Here is a 21088-nt window from a genome sequence, read left to right as displayed (position 1 = left end):
GGACAATGGGGTTTTATTTAGAGATTTGCCAGGCCCGCGAGGACAAATTATGGTGAATTGAGAAATGCTTTGTGCACCGCGGGGCTCACACGCGGGGCCAGAACGCGGCGTCCGAAGATTTTTTTTTTTTTTCTTCCAGCCCCGCGGCATGGCCATATGGATTTGATCCATAGGTGTTAAGGCTAGATACAATGGTCTTGCCAAATTACATTTATATCTCAGCATTCATCATTTTGCCTAATTAAATCAGAAAAAATCCACAAGGGCCATGGAATGCCTATCATATGATCGACACGTGTTCTCAATTTTGCAAAATTTGCAACCTAAATCTCACGTAGTTCCATGCTAAATAAATAAAAAATACAAACACGCAACCTTCGTTGAAGAAAATGAAAGGACTGCAGCCTTTTAGACCAGAGGAAAGCCCGTTGGTCAACATACGTGGGCCTAGGAAAACTAACAAGAAACAAGTGGAGCATTATTTTTTTGATTGAAAGGGACGTGTAAACTACCCGGCTTTTATTATGTAGGAGCAGGAGCATGCAGAGGAAAAAAAAAAAAAAGTCTGCCTGGAGCTTAGGCAGGAAGCAGTTATTTACATCTTGGACTTATTTTTGTCAGCGTTGACAGACAAAAATTTTACAATTGCATGTTTATTAGCTCTAATTGATTGAAGAGAAGTTTCATAAGATAGATAATACTAAAGACCATGAACTTTGATTTTTCGCTGGCCAATTAACTGAATGGTTCATTTTCTAAACGGTTCAGTAGCAAGGGGATATGCCCAACATCTGTTGTGATTGGTGCTTAATGTTGCATTTTGTTGGATTCCCTCAACACAATTAGTATTCCGTGCTACATCTGGAACTTACGTGGCTAGGAGTTTGTGTGGTAGCCTAAAAGATACCTGAGACATGGATCACATAGTTGCCGGTCACAAAATTTGCTGGGCAAATAGTAAGTTTTAGCTGTCAGACAACCACTGCTTTGTGTTCGTGCATTCGTGCTAGGTTTGGACCTAAAGAAGATTGGGTGGAGTACTCCAGATGAGCTTTTTGGTTGCCTTGGATCGAATGAACCTTTCTTTCTTTCTTTTTTTTTTTTTTAACTCATGGGTCGGTTGTTAACTGATTAAATCATAACTACCATGTGAAAGCAGAAAAATGTAAACAAAGTCAAGTATTTAGCGATCACAAATTGCAAAAGATATGAAAGCTTCCACTAAGAGAGAAGAGAGAGAGAGGAGAAAACAAGACAGAGAATAAGAAAATATTTGGTTAAGCCCAGCACAGCACCGTTTAGCAGCATTCTGATCTCCCGAGTAGTTTCAGCATTGTTCCGGAACTGAAAAGCATAGGTTCAGCAGAGTTCCAGTCAAGTTTCAGTAGACTTTTAGCTAGCCACGGGTATTGAAAACTGTTGGGATATACCGACTGATTTTTTTCACACCGACTCACCTTCGGGCATGCCTGACCGGCGTCCGACTCTACCGATTGCACCAACCAACGACTGTCAACACTGTCCGATCGAAGGTATGTCGGTCGGACGGACCCATTCTGTTCCTGACTAGACGAACGGCGGAGTCTGACTCTACCGACTCACTGTCAAGCAGGGGTAGTGGCCGATGTCCGATTCCCACAATGCGCCAGACCAGCCAATGGTGTCCCTGGGTCTTCGCCCGACGTCCCGCAACCAAATACCGACGTATGGTCGGTCGGCTCCTCCAAATACCGTACGACTGCTGAGGGCCGCCGTCCTGACAAGGACGTGCGGCATAGCCGCCCTGGGACATTGTCCTGCCAAGGACATAGATTAATCCCAGCGATTTGACAGCCCACGGCGACTTGACAGTTCGCGGTGATTTTGACAGCCTCCGACGATTTGACAACTCCCCCAGTTGTCTGCGCCATTAATGACGGCACCACGCCGCGCTCTACTATAAAACGGGGAAGGCAACAGTGCTGCGAGGAGGTTCTTTCGAAGCCCCTGGACTCACTCTCTCTCTCTCGCTGAGTTCTCCTGATTCTTTTCTACTGTTGCCTAGTCTCCTCTCTGACTTGACCGTCGAAGGGTCCCCGCCGGAGGCACCTCCGGTCAGTGCAGATTTCTCTTGCAGGTGCTCGTTCCCGACGATCAGGCGACGAGGAGATTGGCCAGAACAGGTTTGGCGCGTCAAGTAGGGGGTATCCGACCTCTACAGAGCTTGAAAAAATTCTTTCAAAATGACAAGAATCAGGGCTCAGCGATCGAGGGCCACCGGATCGGCGAGGCACTCTTTCCATCGAGAAGAAGCCTCTCCTCCGCCCTCCATGGCGGAGCCCAGATCTCCGCATCCTGTGGTGACCACGGAGGTGCAAATCACGACGATTGTGCGGCAGATGACTGTGCTGACGGATGCAGTCAAGAGCCTTCAACAACAATCGACCCGGTTGCCGCACTCGCCGGTGGGGCAACCGGCGGCGCACCCGATGCCCTCCAGGAGCAGCCGCCGACGCCCGCGTCGGTCTTTGTCTCCTCCTCAAGAGCAGCTGTCACAGCACTCCCACCGAGAGGGGGAGAGGTGGACACGGCATGATATCCATCGGTCTCGACGACCCTCTCCTTCCCAATTGGAACGAGCGAGGAAGGAGAAGCGGCCGCGGACACCGTCCGCCTCCCCCTCAAATTCGTCGGGAGACTCGACCCCCGGGGTCTCCCAGCACCAACGGACTGACAACTACGAATGCAGGTTCGAAGAAATCGACCGTCGGCTTGCTCAGCTTCAGGTGGACGGACAGAAGTCCTCGAACGATGTTGACTTCCAGACCGCCCAACCCCTCTCCCGACTCATCCTAGACGATCCGATTCCTAGTCGGTTCAAGATGCCTCATGTGGAGCCCTACGACGGCTCCACTGATCCGGTTGACCATCTGGAGAGCTACATGGCTCTCATGACGATCCAAGGGGCAACCGATGCCCTTCTCTGCATCGACTTCCCCACCACGCTTCGCAAGGCTGCTAGGGCCTGGTACTCCGGCCTCCGGTCAGAAAGCATCCACTCCTTCGAACAGCTCGAATATGCTTTCGTGGCCCATTTCAGCACCAGCCGGAAGCCGCCACGAACCTCGAACAGCCTTTTTTCCCTCAAGCAGGGAGAAAATGAGACGCTTCGATATTTCGTGACACGATTCAATGCAGCCACGCTTGGGGTTCGGGACCTCAACGAAGACATGGCTATTTCAGCCATGAAGAGGGAGCTAAGGGGGTCTCGATTTACATACTCCTTGGACAAGACCCTCTCCCGGACATATGCCGAACTGCTGGAGCGCGCGTACAAATACATGCACGCGGACGAAGGAGTTCCGACCGATGCCTGATTGAGGCCAAGGGCTCGAAGGAGAAGCGAAGGAAAGGTCGGGCCCCTGCCGAGCCCAGTAGGCCCCCGACCGACAAACAGGTCTCACCCCAGTGACGGAGCCCGAGATCGCCTCGACGGTGGAGTCCGAGGTCGATGCATCCCAGGTATGACTCCTATACTCCCCTCTCTGCTCCTCGTGCACAGATTTTGATGGAGATGAAGGGGAAGAATATCTACGACGGCCTCCACCTTTGAAGGCAAAGGGCCTTGACCGACGAAAGTACTATTGATTTCATCGGGGCCATGGCCATAACACCGAGCAGTGTATCCAACTTAAGGATGAAATCGAGGCCCTCATACGCCGAGGGTATCTTGAAAAATTTCGAAGGAAACCGCCGACTCGACCCATCCCCGACCGACGACCCCAATCGACTGAGGAGGCAGCGAACAATCAGCCCACGGTCGGGGTCATCAATATGATCTCCAAATGACTGGACCCAGGGACGACTGCTGGAGGGGAGTCGATGAAGAAGCTACGCCAAGACGATGTAATTACTTTTACAGATGAAGATGCTCGGAGAATCCAAACTCCCCATGATGACGCTGTTGTTGTCTCGGCAATAATAGCAAATTATGATGTAAGAAGGATCTTTGTTGATAATGGAAGTTTGACTAATATTTTGTTTTACTCGACCTTCTTCCGAATGCGACTGTCGGCTGATCGGCTCGAGAGAGTCTCCATGCCCCTGGTGGGTTTCATCGGGGAGGCCATCACGGTGGAAGGAGAAGTTACTCTTCCCGTGACAGCTGAAACCGAATCACGATAAAGCACCATCTACCTGACCTTCACGGTCGTCCAAGTACCTTCGGCCTACAACGCCATACTTGGAAGACTCGGGCTAAACGCCCTCAGAGCTATAGTCTCGACCTACCACCTGCTGGTTCAGTTTTCGATCAAAAATGGAGTCGGAGAGATGTGCGGGGATCAACAGCTCGTCCGGCGATGCTTCCAAATCTTTGCTCGAAGTAACGAAGCAAAGGACTCCCTGACGGTCGACAAGTTGGACTAGTGGGGAGAGGAAGAATGGGGCGAACCGACCGAACAGCTGGTTTCCGTCCCGATAGCGGAGAATTCCGAACGAGTGGCCTGGGTCGGATCCCAATTATTCGACCCTGAGCAATGGCAGCTAGTAGAGCTGCTGAAAGCCAATGCCGACGTATTCGCTTGGTCGGCAGCGGATATGTCCGGCATCCCCTCGGAGACGATGACTCACCGACTCAACATCGACCCTGGAATGAGGTCGGTGAGGCAGAAGAAGCGTTCTTTTGCCCCTGAAAGACAGAAGGCCATCGACGAGGAAGTGGACAAGCTACTCGAGGCAGACTTCATCAGAGAAATCACGTACCCCGATTGGCTCGCCAACGTTGTCATGGTGAAAAAAGCCAACGGGAGGTGAAGGATCTGCATTGACTATATCGACCTAAATCGTGCCTGCCCGAAGGACAGCTTCTCACTTCCGAAAATCGACCAGCTGGTAGATGCGACGTCCGGACATTGACTGCTCGGCTTCATGGATGCCTTTGCCAGATACAACCAGATCCAGATGGTGCCCGAAGACGAGGAGCACATAGCCTTTGTGACCGTCAAAGGCCTTTACTGTTACAGGGTAATGCCCTTCGGGCTGAAAAATACCGAGGCCACCTACTAGCGACTCGTCAATAAGGTCTTCAAAGACTAAATCGGGTGCAACATAGAGGTGTATGTGGATGACATGCTGGTGAAGAGCACGCAGGCTTCAGATCATGTCCAAGACCTCGAAGAAACTTTTTGCACCCTTCGACGACATCGGATGAGGTTGAATTCGACTAAGTGCGCCTTCGGGGTGACTTCGAGAAAGTTTTTCGGATTCTTCATTTCTCAACGAGGAATTGAGGCTAACCCTGAGAAGATAAAGGCAATCATCGACATGCGGCATCCGAGCACGAAAAAGGAGGTACAGCAGCTTAACGGAAGGATCATCGCACTCAGCCGATTCATTTCTCAATCGGCTGAGAGATGCCTCCCGTTCTTCAAGACCCTGAGGCAGGCGAAGGACTTCTCTTGGCCGGACGAGTGCCGATAGGCCTTCGAGGATCTGAAAAGGTACATGGCCTCCCCGCCGCTGCTTGTAAAGCCAGAAGTCGGAGAAATGCTGTATCTCTACTTGGCCACCTCCTTAGAGGCGGTTAGCTCGGTGCTCATCCGAGAGAACGAGAGTCGAATTCACCAACCCATATACTACACCAGCAAAATGCTCTACGAAGCTGAAGCTCGGTACTCAAAGATGGAGAAGATGATATTCGCCTTGATCGTGTCTGCACAACGATTCCGTCCGTATTTCCAAGCGCACGCTATCGTGGTCCTCACCGACCAGTCCCTGAGGGCGATTTTGTGCCACCCCGATACATCGGGACGACTGGCGAAATGGACGGTGAGGTTGAGTGAGTTCGACATTCAGTACCGACCATGACCTGCCTTGAAAGCCCAGGTCTTGGCTGACTTTATTGCGGAGTGTCCGACAACCGACCAAAGATCGGAAGGCGGGAGCTCCGCAGAAGCTGCAATCTCCGAACCTGACCCCGGGTCTACTTGGGTGTTGCACATCGATGGAGCTTCCAATGCTCGAGGGAGCGGGGTCGGGTTCCTACTCACCAACTCAGAGGGAGTGGTTACCGAGTACGCCCTCCGATTCGACTTCAAAGCCTCCAATAATCAAGCCGAGTATGAAGCGCTCCTCGCTGGCTTGAGAGTAGTGAAGGAGCTCGGGATCGACAGCTTCAGAGTCTTCTCCGACTCCCAGCTGATCATGGGACAAGTTAAAGACGAATTTGAGGTGCGAGACTCGACCATGGCAAAATATCTCCAAAAGGTGAGAGATCTCATGGCACACCTCAAGTATTTCGAGATCTCCCACATTCTCAGGTCAGAGAATGCTCGGACCAATGCACTCTCCAGGCTTGCGACATCAACCTACGACGCCTTGGGTCGGACATTGGTGGAGAGTCTCGAGCAGCCGAGCATCGATAAGGCCGAGGAAGTGCTGCAACTGGCGACCAAACCAAGCTGGATGGATCCGATCGTATGGTATTTGACCGACAGAACCAGCCCTGAAGACCCCGCGGAAGCCAAACGACTCCTATGGATGGCCTCCCAATACGTGATAATGGATGACCGACTCTACAAAAGGTCGTTCTCCCTTCCCTTGCTCAGGTGCTTGGGACCGACTGACACAGACTATGCGCTCAGAGAAATACATGAAGGGATCTGCGAAAATCACTTGGGGGGCAAATCCCTGACCTACAAAGTCATACGGCAGGGCTACTACTGGCCCACCATGAGAAAGGATGCGGTCGAGTTGGTTCGGAGGTGTGAACTATGTCAGAGGTACGCTAACATACAACACTGACCAGCCAACCAAATCACTCCCATTGTTGCTCCGTGGCCCTTCGCCCAGTGGGGGATCGACATACTCGGTCCTTTCCCTCCGGTATCTGGCCAAAGAAAGTTCATAGTCGTCGCAATCGACTACTTCACTAAGTGGGTAGAAGCCGAACCTCTGGCACAAATTATCGAGCGAAAGATGGAAGACTTCATCTAGAAGTCCATCATCTTCAGGTTCGGGCTACCGCACACTATTATTACCGACAATGGACGACAATTCGACAATCAGGACTTCCGAAAGTTCTGTGCGAGATTTCATATCACGCACAGGCTGACCTCGGTCGGGGCACCCACAGTCCAACGATGAGGTCGAGGTAACCAACCAGACTATTTTGCATGGACTCAAGACCTGACTGAATGAAGCCAAAGGCCTCTGGGTCGAGGAATTGAATTTCGTCCTATGGGCATACCAAATGACACCCCGTGTCCCGACCGGAGAATCTCCTTTCAGCTTGGCCTATGGGACGGAGGCGATGATTCCGCTCGAGATCGGGCTACCATCGACTAGAGTCGAGCAGTACCGCGAGCCGGACAACTTCGAGTGTCGGAGAGCCGACCTGGACCTCCTATCCGAACTCCGGTGCGAGGCTCAACTCTGCATGGCTTCCTACCGACAGAGAGTGGCCCGATACTACAATGCTAAGGTTAAGCCGAAGCTTTTCAAGCCTGGGGATCTGGTCTTAAAAAAGACAGAAGTTTCAAAGCCTCTAGGATAAGAAAAATTGGCTCCGAACTGGGAAGGACCCTACAAGATAGCGGACATCTACAGGCCGGGAGCCTACCGACTGGAGACTCTAGAAGGAAATTCCATTCCCCAGACTTGAAATACCGACAATCTGAGATTGTACTACCTGTAAACTCTGTGCGCCCTTGTTCGGAATACAAACTCAGCTTCAAAACTTCAGAGTCTAGAATCTCAGCTCTCCAACTGTGCGTCAGCGCTCGCTAGTAGTACGAGCCCCGACGCCATGACTTGGGCCCAACATTCCATTGGAAATCCATGACCCAATCGCCGACGACGAGTCGGACCCTTACGACGACTGATATATCTACGTTGGTGGAAGGCTGACGATGGTGATGAAAAAACCCCCCTAAATTGAAGCCACGCCCCTTCCGCAGCCAGCACCCGAGCAAGATGACTGGCTAACTTGCCGACTTGGCTCTGGCCAAGAAAGGCAAAACGCCAACGCGACCAATATCGCATTCGCGACATACCGACCAGGTCACGACCAGTCAAAGGGTATTTGGCTTACCACCGTTTATCGCATGTCGTGATGCATACGTCCGACAAAGAACCGGACAATGGATGACCGACTTGTCATCAACCAAATGCATCGGACACTATTCAACTATCGGACCCTATAAGATGAACGGATCGAAGAGCTACGCCCGAAGGACGGACGACACCCGACTCGATGAACATGCCCGACTCAGGTCTGGGCAACAGGCGCTCGACTTAAACTCTCGACTGTCGGGTCATACGACAGTCGGGAGGTCGATCTAAAATTGGAGCTCGCTCTGTCTTTAACATGGCGTGCGCTACCGACTGTCCTGGCTAGCTATCTGGGATCTCACCGAACATCCTAGCTAGTACGTCGGGCCTACGACTTATACGTTCGAAGGCGTTTCGGCGAAACATACATTTCAAGACTCATTTCAGAAAATGTAAAGTAAGAAAGAAAGTTAAATAAATTTTTTTCAATTCCATTCAAGTATGAACCAAATTTACAAAATTGGGCCGAAGCCCGACTACAAATACATCAAACAAAAACAAAAACAAAAATAAAGGATGCTCTGACTACTCGTCGGAGTCAGCATCTTCAATCGGGAGAAGTTTGGGGGCGATCGGTGCGGCCGCTCGAGCCGGAGTAGCTTCGGGGTTCGGAGCTGCCTCGCCTTCGGTGACCTGCTCCGGGATGGCTTCCTCCACGGCAGTATGATCTCCCGACGATGGGTCGGCCAACTCTCCTGCGTCTTGGCCCTCCGACCCTGGGAGAACAATGCTGCTGAGATCGAGCTCCGGGTACAGGCTCTGGATCATTTTTCGAGCATCCTCGTACCCCACTCGGTATGAAAGGAAACCGCTCTCCAAGAGTTCCTCCCGATATTCGTTGGAGCCGTGGAAGTCCTCCATGGCCCGACCTATAGCCTCTCTCGCCGACTCTGCCTCTGCCCTCGCTATATCTGCATCGGCTTGAGCGAAGGATAAATTTTTTTTGGCCTTGATGAGATTTTCCAAACTTACCCGGAGCTGCTCGCGTTCGGCTTTGAGTTCGCCGACGTAGTCATCCCGCTCGCGGCGTAGCCAGCGAACAGTGCAGGACTTCTGTTTGGCTTCCCCGCAAGCCGACTGCAGCTCGGCCCCCGAGGCGGCCAGGGCACCAGTAAGGCGGGAGATCTCCTCGAAAAGATGGAAGATCTCCTCTTCGAGTCGGGCCTCACGGTCGACCGACTATTTCAGCTGATCGACCATTATTGCCTTCTCGACCTTGACAGCCATGGCCTTATCTTTCCAGGCCACCCAGAGATCATCGAACCTCCGATATCCAGCCTCCAGCTCGGATATGTTGTAAATCAGCTGCAAACAACAGACCGACCGTCAGAAGACCGAACTGATAGGAAGTGACAACGAAAATGAAAAGTGAAGGAGAGAGAGACTTACCCAGATCATGGTCGGGTAGAAGGAGGAAAGCATGTCGGATATCCGCTGATTCTTCATGATCTCGTGGTCGGTCGGAAGGATAATCGCCTGGCATAACCTCCTGGCCAAATCATGGTTGGCCAAAACCGACGCACCTTCGGAAAGCTGGGCGTCGGACGACGCACCGCGGCCGACCGACCTTCTATCGTCGCCTGGCGCCATCGGGGCCTTCCCTTGTTCGGACACCCAGGCCCTGACATCAGAAAGAGAGGGGAGGTTCGAGCCCGACTGGGTCCCTCCCGAGGCTGCGACGGTCGCCGATGCAGATCGATCGGGCTCGCGTGTCTCTGCCCGAACCTCGTCAGCCGGCTGTGCGGCCGGCACATCTTCGGCCACTTCCTCGACCGCCTGTCCCTCGGATGGGGCATCTTCGGCCGCTTCCTTGGCCGCCTGTCCCTCGGATGGGGCTGCTCCCTCGACCGCCCGTTCCTCGGACGGGGCTTCAGTGGGCACTGTCGGCACTGACAGTGCGATGATCGGCTCACGGTCCGATGCTCGTTCGGAGCCGGGCTGCGCCCCCACCGCTGCAAGCTCGCTCGGCGGCGCTACCTGAGGTCGCGATGGTTCGGCTCCGTGTGCCGGCCTCTTTCACGCCGCATGTTGCCGAACGTCGGCTTCCGTCAGCCTCACCCTCGGCGGCATGCCTGCAATTTCAATAGAGGATCAGCACCAGCCAAAAAAAAAAGAGAGAGAGAAAAAGAAAAACAGACCTAGATGAGGAACCGAGCTCAGACCGACGTCATATAGAGCTTGCTCGGTGACAAGCTCCCTCTGCTTTGGCACCGAGATATCCTTCAGACGGTGAAAATCCACTCGGTCCCCGTCCTCCACCCGACTATTCTCATTCGGCTGAGTTCGGAGGTCCCCCCAACGGGAAGGAAACCCCAAGGAAGTGGAGAAAAAGCAAAGAAAAATTGGTTCTTCCATCCATAGATTGATGATGGAAGATCGGTGATGAAGGAAAGACCCTTCCGAGGGTTGAAAAACCACCACCCTCGGACTTTAGGGTGGGGTCGGAGAACAAAAAATACTCGGAAGAGCGAAATACGAGGATTGGTCGGCAAAAGCTGACACAACAAAATAAAACTGACTATCAGCCGGACTGAGTTCGGCGCCAGTTGCGTCGGACAAAGTCTGTAATAGTCTGTATGTTCCGGATGAACTCCGAAATCAAAAAGCGAAGACCGGCCTGGAGGTCCTCGACGTAGAAAGCCACCTGGCCCGGAGGCGGATTGTTAACCCGACCATCGGCTCCAGGGGTGAATAGCTGAAACTGCTCTGGGATGCAGTACTGCTCCCTGAGCCGATCGATGTTCGGTCCCGAAAGTGAAGAAACCTCCACCTCTGGGGTCGACCGAGAACCTCGAAAACTTTCTAAGGAGGGAGGCGGGGACAACTACCTGAGACAAGGGGGGACCGCTCGACCAGAGTTTCGACAACAGGGCTACGAAAAGTGGAGTTTGGATGTAGGTGGCCCTATATATATAGTGCCCCTCGACGACCGAGATGAGAGCACGCCCAATGAGGGTCTCCCAGATCGTGACACGTGGCGGCATCTGGGCCTTCCCTCGATCCGACGATTCGACGTACCTGCCACAGATCAGGCCACGTCGCCTCCATCCGCCTGAATGGGTTCGGCCCAATGGCCCCCTGCCACGTGGTGAAAAAATTGCGGCAGTTTGCGTTCCCGAGGAGACGGCGGAAACGGTGGTTTCTGTTCCCGATGAGACATCTGACACCGATGGGGATGCCTGACACCCATAAGACGTCTGGCGCCGGACCGATCATTGGTACGATCGCCAGAGTCAGAGTACGATACGATGGATATCCACTCCTTTCGCCCGAAGCCGTCGCCCACGCGAAGATGCTGGCCAGCACGACATCCGACTCAGGAGTGGAGGGGGGCAACTGTTGGGATATACTGACCGACCTTTTTCACGCCGACTCACCCTCGGGCCTGTCCGACCGACGTCCGACTCCACCGACCGCACCAACCAACGACTGTCGATACTGTCCGACCGAAGGTATGTCGATCGGGCGGACCCATTCTGTTCCCGACTAGCCGAACGGCGGAGCCCGACTCTACCGACTCACTGTCAGGCTGGGGTGGTGGCCGATGTCCGATTCCCGCAATGCGCCAGACCAGCCGACGGTGTCCCTGGGTCTTCACCCGACGTCCCGCAACCAAATGCCGACGTATGGTCGGTCGGCTCCCCCAAACGCCGTACGACTGCTGAGGGCCGCCGTCCTGACAAAGGCGTGCGGCATAGCCGCTCTGGGGCATTGTCCTGTCAAGGACATAGATTAATCTCAACGATTTGACAGTCCACAGCGACTTGACAGTCCGCGACGAATCTGACAGCCTCCGACGATTTGACAACTCCCCCAGTTGTCTGCGCCATTAATGACGGCACCACGTCGCATTCTACTATAAAACGGAAAAGGCAACAGTGCTGCGAGGAGATTCTTTCGAAGCTCCTGGACTCACTCTCTCTCTCGCTGAGTTTCCCTGATTCTTTTCTATTGTTGTCTAGTCTCCTCTCTGACTTGACCGTCGGAGGATCCCCACCGGAGGCACCTCCCGTCAGTGCGGACTTCTCTTGCAGATGTTCATTCCCGGCGACCAGACGACGAGAAGATTGACCGCAACAAAAACTAAAAGAATATGCTATGTCAAATAATGCATATGCTACTTACGATCCAAAATCTCAGTTGCATTGCCATCCAAAGACCGTCATGCTGACCAGTAACTTCAACCACTGGCTTCTTGCCTATTGGCAGCGGATTTTACCAACTATTTTTTGTGGCATTTGAATTTTTACTATTTAAAGTACAAACACTGAGTTTCCCTTTAAAAGCTAGCTTCAAAGTAACACTTCATAAGTTGTCTTGTGGCTTATTGTTCGTCCAAAAAGTCAAAGCAGTTGAAACTTAACACCTAGGATGGACGTATTTCATAGAATAACATATATATATATATATATATATATATATATATATATATATATATATATATATATATATATATATATATATATATATGCTGATTCATTGACACTTCCTTTCCTATAATTTGAAAGACAAACTTATATGATGAGATTAATGTAACAAATTGCTGTGATGCAGACATTACAATGCAATTGTTTTCATAGCAAGTGGGTATCTATCTGACAGCTAGGCCATTTCAAGCACTTCTTCTGAAGCAGCAAAACAATAATTCTAAGTTGCTGAATCAGCTTTTCATGCCTTGCCCCTGAAAAGTAGCAAAATATCTAGTAATCATGCTTTTGAAAGATGCCCCTTGGAACTTATGATTTGAAATGCATATAGAATTCTTTGGGAATAATGAAGGCCAATATCTGGTTGAAGTTTTTCTTTCTGATGTAAATATCTGGTTAACACAGGGAAAGGAAAAGAATATATTATACAATTACTGTCTCATCATATATAATAAGGTACTTTGATTACCTTGCTTACACATCAAACGTATTAAACTATCTGTATCTATTTGACTATTTTTGTAAAGGCAACACATAACTCCCAAACTACAAAAACAACCACCCATCTAGATTAAAAAGGCAGGCCGATGGAATACAAACATTTACTAGTATATTTGTTTCTCCCCCTATCGAGGGTCTAGTTCAGTAATTGACACCTCATTTGTAGAAAATAGAGTTGATGTACTTGTAGACTGCTCATGTTTACCTCTATATGGACCAGCATCTTCAACAAATCCATATGACTCTGTCATGGCATTTGCATAAAGAAACGCAGGCGCTGAGGGAGTTTGAAGTTTCATTTTGAACCTGTTGAGCATCAAAACAACTGATAACATGTTTGGCCTGTCACTTGGATTTTCCTGTCCACATAAAAGCCCGATGTTGATGCATCTCATGATTTCGTGGCTTGAATAATGTTCACCCATACTTGGATCAACTAGTTTCAGCACTGTCCCATTGGTCCAACATTGCAATTCCTGATAAAAGTCTGTTAAAATATGCGGTAGTCATCTCTAGACTTGTATCATAGTAGAAAATGTAAATGTGAATTTCAGAGTTACTTACATAGCTTAGAAGATTCATCACATTTCCAGGGTCATAGAAACTATTGTTCCTCCTTCCACTGACAATTTCCAAAGCTAATACACCAAAACTAAAAACATCCAACTTGAGTGAAATACTCCCATGTATGGCATACTCTGGTGCCATATATCCACTGCAAAACATTAACAATCAAATAATGCGAACCACTTAGGCTTAAAGCACAGTGAATTTAGGTTTCAAAAACTTACAATGTTCCTACAACTCTAGTTGTCTTGCTTTGAGTATGGTCTCCACCAAAAAGTCTTGCCAATCCAAAGTCTGATATCTTAGGATTCATGCTTGCATCTAACAAAATGTTGCTAGCTTTCAGATCTCGATGAACAATTCGTACTCTAGAATCTTGATGAAGATACAGTGGTCCCCTAGCAATCCCTCGAATGATGTTGTGCCTTTGTTCCCAGTTTAGTTGTTCACTTTTGGCTGCATCTAGTTAATCCAGATAGAGCATGATGTCATGTACCAATGCCAAAATGATTAATTTATTAATTTAGAGAGATCAAGCTGTATGCTAATTGAAAGAGCATTGTTGGTTTGGCACTGTAGCTTATGCATTTTCTTTTGACGATCCAATTTGACCTTGAGTAGTTCTACAAGCCTAGCCTTCCTGAGAAACCAAAACAAACAAAATTCTGGGTTTATTCATCGGCTTATGGAACTTCTTTTAAGAAAGTCTGTTCAGAACTTCCTACTATTTTTGAAGTTTCTTTGCCCTCTTGTTTTGTAACTATGGGTGTCTTCTCTATGCATTTGGAAGTACCTGTATGAAACTTTTGTGGGCATTTTCATTTTATATACTCATTATGGCACTTCATATCTAGCAAACATTCTTGTATGTCTTCACATTCTTATGATATGTGTTTATATTATGAAATTTTCTCTTTGCTTCATCTGCTTCATAGATTTTCTTACTAAGACTTTTAATCCTAGATTAATTGGCAGGGATTTTTAGCAAACCAGTTTTGACCTCAAATGTCACGCATACATGCATATGCTCTTTTAATCATAGATAGTCTGTTCTATATTTTGGGTCTCATCTTGGTATATGGTTCATTACAAAGTTAACAACTATAAGCATTTGTAAGCATAAACAAGAAGACTAATCCCATCAAGTTTGAGTCACGTATTTAGGAATCTTACTATGCCATTGGTCCATATCCTAGCCAAGCATTCTGAAATGATCTTGAAGCCATTTCTCATATGACAAATTAAACCTTAAACTACTAAATAAATTTCAGCAGAATTTGCAAGCAGGGTTTATCAGGGACCTAGAGATATCCAAGTAATGGCAGAAGTACCAAATATAAATGTGTCAAGACTCTTATTCCGGACGTATTCATAGACAAGCAACTGCTCTTGCTCTTCCAAGCAATAACCCAACAATCTTACAAGATTCTTGTGGTGAAGTTGAGCAATGAAGGCCACTTCATTTCTTAATTGTTCTAGTCCTTGCCCTGAAATTTTTGAAAGCCTCTTTACAGCTATTTCCTCTCCATCTGATAATGTTCCCTGTTAGAAAGCATAAGAGAACTAAGTGTTATATCAATTTGTAAGAGAAAATTAGAAGATAGCACTATACGCTGTTTATTATCAAAATTAATGAATCTTAGTCTAAAAAGCCAGTATCTTATACTAATCCATTACTACCTTATAAACTGTGCCAAAACCACCCTCTCCAACCTTATTTGCACTGGAGAAATTATTAGTGGCTTCTTTGATTGTAGGCAAATCAAATAGCAGAGAACTTTTCCTTGTAATATTATTGATTTCTTCCCCTATTACAAAAGAATAAGCAATATAAAAAACCTCTGCGGTGAGCACAAATCAATATTTAAAGAAAGAATGTGGAGGAAATAGTAGAAGAATTCACAGGGCATTCTAGATATGAATATCATTGCCCAATAATGTCTCTCATAAACATAGCATGTTTTATTGATGATTTATTCCTCACTTACGTAGACTGCATTGATTTTTCAAAGTATTATTTTACTAACTAAATAAATAATGAAAAACCAATTATCTTGTTTGTTCATTACATGAAACCTAGGATGGTCCCCATTGTTTAGGTGGCCACCTGAGCACCTAGGTACCTTGGCATTTGTTGCATACATGGATACTAGCTAGTGCTGCCATCCAAGCACCTACCTGGGTATTTGCACAAAACTACTACCTAGTTCTTGAAGGTGCAGCTAACATGGATATTTATGGTGGCTGTACCTTGTACTATATCTAAATGTTTTATGATTTTTGTAAAAATAAAATAATATAATCATTATCATAAAATTTATCTATATGTTGAGTTACTACTTTTCATACAGATTTAGTGAATTATGCGTAATTTAACTCCAAGAACACACCTATGTCCTTAGCATAACCCCAAGGACTTTAAAGTTTAAAGGGCTTGCTGCCCTGTTTTCCCTTATTGGTCTGGCAACATTGTGCATCCACATAGTCTGGCGGATATTTGGGTATAGATGCAATAAAAGAATCCATTCGCAGTTAAAAGTTGAATCCAAGACTGTTTAAATTGTCAGGCCGGAAAAGGAAGGCCATAGAACTGGTTTCTTGTTCATTTATGGTTGATCAAATTATTTTCCATCTTTTCCCCAGAATGGTGATGCATTCTGGAATTCAATCACCCATTTACCATCATAGTTTATTCTTTGGCCACTATATAACCAATGACAAGAATCTGAGAATGTCTGTTGGCTACTTACTGTGTCTTTTCTTCATAGCCTTCCGTCTCCGCAAGCAAATGCAAACAAAGCATGCTAGCATGAGTGTGACTATCACAAGGGAGAAAATGATAATGCGAGTTCTTGCTGCATTCTTTTCATGTCCTGCACCAAGTGAAATTTCGAAGTATAGCTGTGCTTTTGGTTATATCATTTGAGTATTTGGTTAAGATATATTAAAGGCTATAATTAAAAAACACAAGTATAGCAAGTCTACTTTCCTCAATTTTGTAAAATAGATTGCATGAGTCAGATGGCATAAATAATATGATTGAATCATGGATAATATGTTTGTCCTCCACACAAATGTGCTTGTGAGTGCATATAAAAAATACTTTATAGTTTGTATCTATTCTTCAGCTTTAAGATGGATAATCATAAGAGTTTCTTATTTTGTCTAACAGAACCTCTTTCCATGGACAGGAGGTTTTTTGGAACCTAAATTGCAGGTTTTGCTAGCTACTTGCTGATTATCTCTTGGTATTCACATTGTCTGTTGGAACTTTCACTCTCTCTGCAGGAATGACTGGGTTCCTCCCATTGAGAGCATTGACAGGAGACTCACAGCTGGAAAGATAAACTCCTCTCTTTCAGAGGCAGGCTTATGTTTGATGAATATTATCCTTTCTTCTTTCCCAACATTATCTCTGCCTCCTTTGATTCAAGCTGGGTTATCAAGAGAATTGACTCCATGAAGCATTATTTCTTTTGGAAAGGCTGAGAATAGGTTTGGTGGAGATCATGTCTAGCAAAATGGAGTTTGGTTTATGGGGATAAAATGAAAAGTGTGTTTTTTTTGGTTTGAAGAACTTGAGAAATATGAATCTGGCTTTCCTCAGTAATTGGTGTTCACTTTGTTTTGAAGGTTTGGGAAAAGCAAGGAGTAGAAAACATAGATCAATTATTATTCTAGGAGAAGTCCTTGTTCAGGGGAATGGTGCTTGCCTTTGCTTGCCTCATTTTTCTGGAAAGACCCTGAAGATGGAGAACTTTTCCAGATATGAGAATATTTTCTCTATGTGTTGATAAAGAAGTTTTGGCTTGACTTTTGGTTAGATAAGATCGCTCCAAAAGACTTATTTCCTAATCTATTTTGGATCTATGAGGATGGCAAGGGACTGAAAGTTGCTCAGGTGAGAGAGAAGAGTGGGCTCTTAGAATTAGGCATTTTATTTAGAAATCATTAGTTAAGTTCTTAAATTTACAAATCATCCTATTGGAAGTTCAAGCAGCAACTTCTAGGGATGGTCAGAGATGAAGATGGAAATCCAATATAAGATAATTTCAGCTTTTAAAAATATAAGATAATATTGTGCAAGACATATATAATGATTGTAAGATAAGTTGAACATGCATCGCTCTGAACCTGCCTTGTTTGTTCTGTTGAACTTCCTTTCACGCACATTCTACAAGCTGTAAAATTCATTTCAAACCAACATGCTTGTATCGCAAGGAAGTTAATGATCGCACTATGCAACCTTCAGTTGCCTCTTGTTTTATGAAAACACAGTTTCTTCATCACTTAATGTTAGGGCAGAATCCAATGGCGAGATAGCCTATATTGATTTCACAATAACTATTGGATCTCATTCTGATCATTATAGATGATGCTACTCTTATATGCCCAATTTTTACCCTAAAATTTTCTTTTCTTAGGTTAAGCACCTTAAACTACTTTCCATGACAACTTAAGGCAACTGATTCAAATTGAGTTATCACATAAACTGCAAACACATCATGCCCAGGAATCACAGTCTCCAGTGGCTCCTAAGTTGTAACCGAATCAAATTGAGTTATCACCTTAAACGGAGTTGTTGGTGAAGACATACATTGTATAAGGGCATCTTGTTGTGCATTACAAATGTTTGTGGCACCTGTGGAAATTGAAGCCAATGGTATTGTAGAAGGGATTAGGTGTGAAGCAGAACTACAGTTCCTAAAGGGATTGTGCCATTTAAGAGGAATCAGTGAGTAAACTTTGCATGGTCCAAGGTTAGCAATCAGAAAGCGATACTATGCAACGTTTTTTATAATGCAATTATTGCAGTGTGAAGTATCTTTGATCAAACAATAATATACTGGTGCTAGCTGGCAAACCTGTAAATACTTTAAAGAAAAGTTCGCTACTTTGGCTGGTTTGTAGAATCAACACTTGTATATTACAGCACCTGCTCTGTTGCATATATAATGCTGTATTCATTTCGACTACAGGCCAATAAGGAAAAGCTGATCTTTACTGTTTCTTTAAATCACCCATCACTTCATATGTTATTCACGATCAACCAAGAAACTATGCGTATATTTCTAGATTAATGTTTAATATCAAAGGAGAATTCTGTCAGTTTCAATACACGCATCCTAGACTCTTATCTACTTCTCAACTAAATTACGTAGAAACATACGCTTAGCCAAAAAGACAGAGAAAATGTAGCCATAAAACTCAAATTGATAGAATATTAGTAAACAGGTTAGAAATAATTGGGTATCGAACGGACTTGGAAGGACTTGTATATTCCCTATCATCTCACCAGTGAGAAAGCGACTACCAATGGTCACAATGTTACTCCCCTTACCTTGTTCCTTAGGTGGGTTGATAATTGGAGGCACTACCGGGGCCGGCACTGCGGCATTCTCCTGCGGCTGCTCAAGTCTTACCGTCGATGGCCCGTCGAAGAACTTGGATGTCCCATACCTAAAATTGCAGCTCGCTGCGAGCACCACTCCTTCCTGCCTCCCCTCTAGCGGTCTCGGCTCAAGGATGCTTTGGAGGCACTGCTGGCACCGGCTTCGCGACAGGTCCTGTGTGCACTGCACCAACCAATATATCTCAGGAAAAGGAGTCTTGGTAGAATTCATCATCTCCCCGGTGGCGAACAACCGCGTCGAGTTGTAGACGGCCCAATCGGTGATCGCGCTCATAAGCTCGTCCACAAGCTTGTCGAACCGGCTGCGGTCGGTCACGTTGTTGAGGTCCCACTCGATCCACGACTGCGATGTGTCGACGGTGGAGAAGAAGCGCTGGTTGGAGTAGCGGAGGAGGCAGTCGTTGTAGAAGATGGTGGCGCCCTTGTCGTACGGGCAGAGCTGGGGGGCGTCTTGGATTGCGTCGCTGAGGCAGGAGCGGCAGACGGAGGCGTTGGTGTCGCCGCGGCACATGGCGAGGCCGTAGATTTTGTTGGGGATCTGGCCGACGGTGGCGTTGAGGAAGCCGCCGGAGAGAGAAGTGTTGGAGGCGGAGGTTGAGGTTGGACTCATAGGTGCTGTTGACTGTGTAGCTGCCGGTAGTGCCACAATTTTGGAAGGGTTGGCCGGCAGTGGGAGGGGAAAGGAATATGAGGAAGAGAAGGCATAGGAAGAAAGGGAAGGAAACATGGCGAAATGATACCATGGACGATGCTTGCAGCGAAAACACAATGGCTCTGGACACGGCGGAATAGAGATGTTACGTGTGGGTATGGAAACTGGGTGCGAACTTTAGGTCAACAATATAATCAGTAGGGAACCGGCTCATTTCAACAAAAGCTTGGCTTAGAGGATATCTAAGTTGACCACGAGGATACGAGGATCAGGGCAAGCCCCTACTTGTTTATGATCCCTCACTTATCTGTATAATTTTCTTAGGTAGCATATTACGTGACGCCATCCAAAATGTATCTGACTCTAAGCATCCTCTAATAGACTTACTCAATGGACAGGCCCTGTTGGGTTCAGGTCAGACTCAACCCAAGGTATCATGTCATTTAATTAGACCCAAATCTAGTCTGACCTGTCCTTCAGACCTATTTTTCAGATCTAAACTCACTACTCATCAAATTTTAAATTTCTGATCTAAGCTTTTTGATTGTATTCTTCTTTCTTTTTTTTCTGGATAATTCGATGAGGATAGAGCCAGTGGAAGAGGACATAGGAATGATACAATTGGTTTTGCCCGTGGCAGCAACGATGAGTATGAACTGGGTTTCCATCTCATTGTACACAAGTGGCTCACGCTATTTTTCCATCCATTGGTTTCTAATAGTGACCATTAAAATACTATAACAACAGAATAAATTATCTCACTTATAAGCATGTCTTTAATATAGATAAACTAGTTTTTTTTAAATATATTATGATGTTCATGTGGAAATAACTGAACATGAGATATTTGTGCGCCTTATTAATGTGTCAAAATATCCGTTCTTAAGGATGACAAATAATAAGCAAATAAACAATGAATGTCGTATGGCTCTCTATTTATTGAAAAATTATACCCTACATATGATGTATCCCCTCAACAGAATATCCTGCCAATCCATTTTCACCACGTGGCTATCCTGACGACCTCAGCTTGAAGAGAGAGAGAGAGAGAAGAGTGCTTTCCGCTCCCCTCTGCCCCATCGAAAACCTTAACCCTGTCTGTGTACCAAAGAAAATAAAAAAACCGCATCCTCTGCCTCCGCAAAGCCACTTCCCTCTCTTACCACAATAAAAAAAAAAAAAAGCGACTTCTCTCTCCACCCAATTACAAGCATTGCCAATCGACATCTGTACGTGGAACCCACTAGCGTGAATCAGATGGGGGAGAAATTATTGCTTGGACCACGCCTAAGTAGACCGGTGCACATAGCATGTATACGATGGATAATGTGTAATCGAAAATTTTATGATATACAAAGGTTAATATGGTGTATTATCCATTATGGGATTTGGATGATCTATTTGAATATGATCCAGACAATAATTTTTGAATAAATT

The 21088-nt window shown here is 46.7% G+C and overlaps 1 protein-coding gene and 1 pseudogene across 1 annotated transcript in view; both read right to left on the bottom strand.

The window, feature by feature from the left end:
- LOC105037771 (cysteine-rich receptor-like protein kinase 6) overlaps positions 1–21088 on the bottom strand; it is a 63846-nt gene that overhangs the window by 10836 nt on the left and 31922 nt on the right.
- Positions 168–19803, bottom strand: LOC140855733 (cysteine-rich receptor-like protein kinase 15; annotated as a pseudogene).

The sequence above is a fragment of the Elaeis guineensis genome, chromosome 2, assembly GCF_000442705.2.
Source record: "Elaeis guineensis isolate ETL-2024a chromosome 2, EG11, whole genome shotgun sequence".
Classification (NCBI taxonomy): domain Eukaryota; kingdom Viridiplantae; phylum Streptophyta; class Magnoliopsida; order Arecales; family Arecaceae; genus Elaeis; species Elaeis guineensis.
Note: the sequence above shows the minus strand (reverse complement) of the source record. Positions and strands in the feature narration are given on the sequence as shown.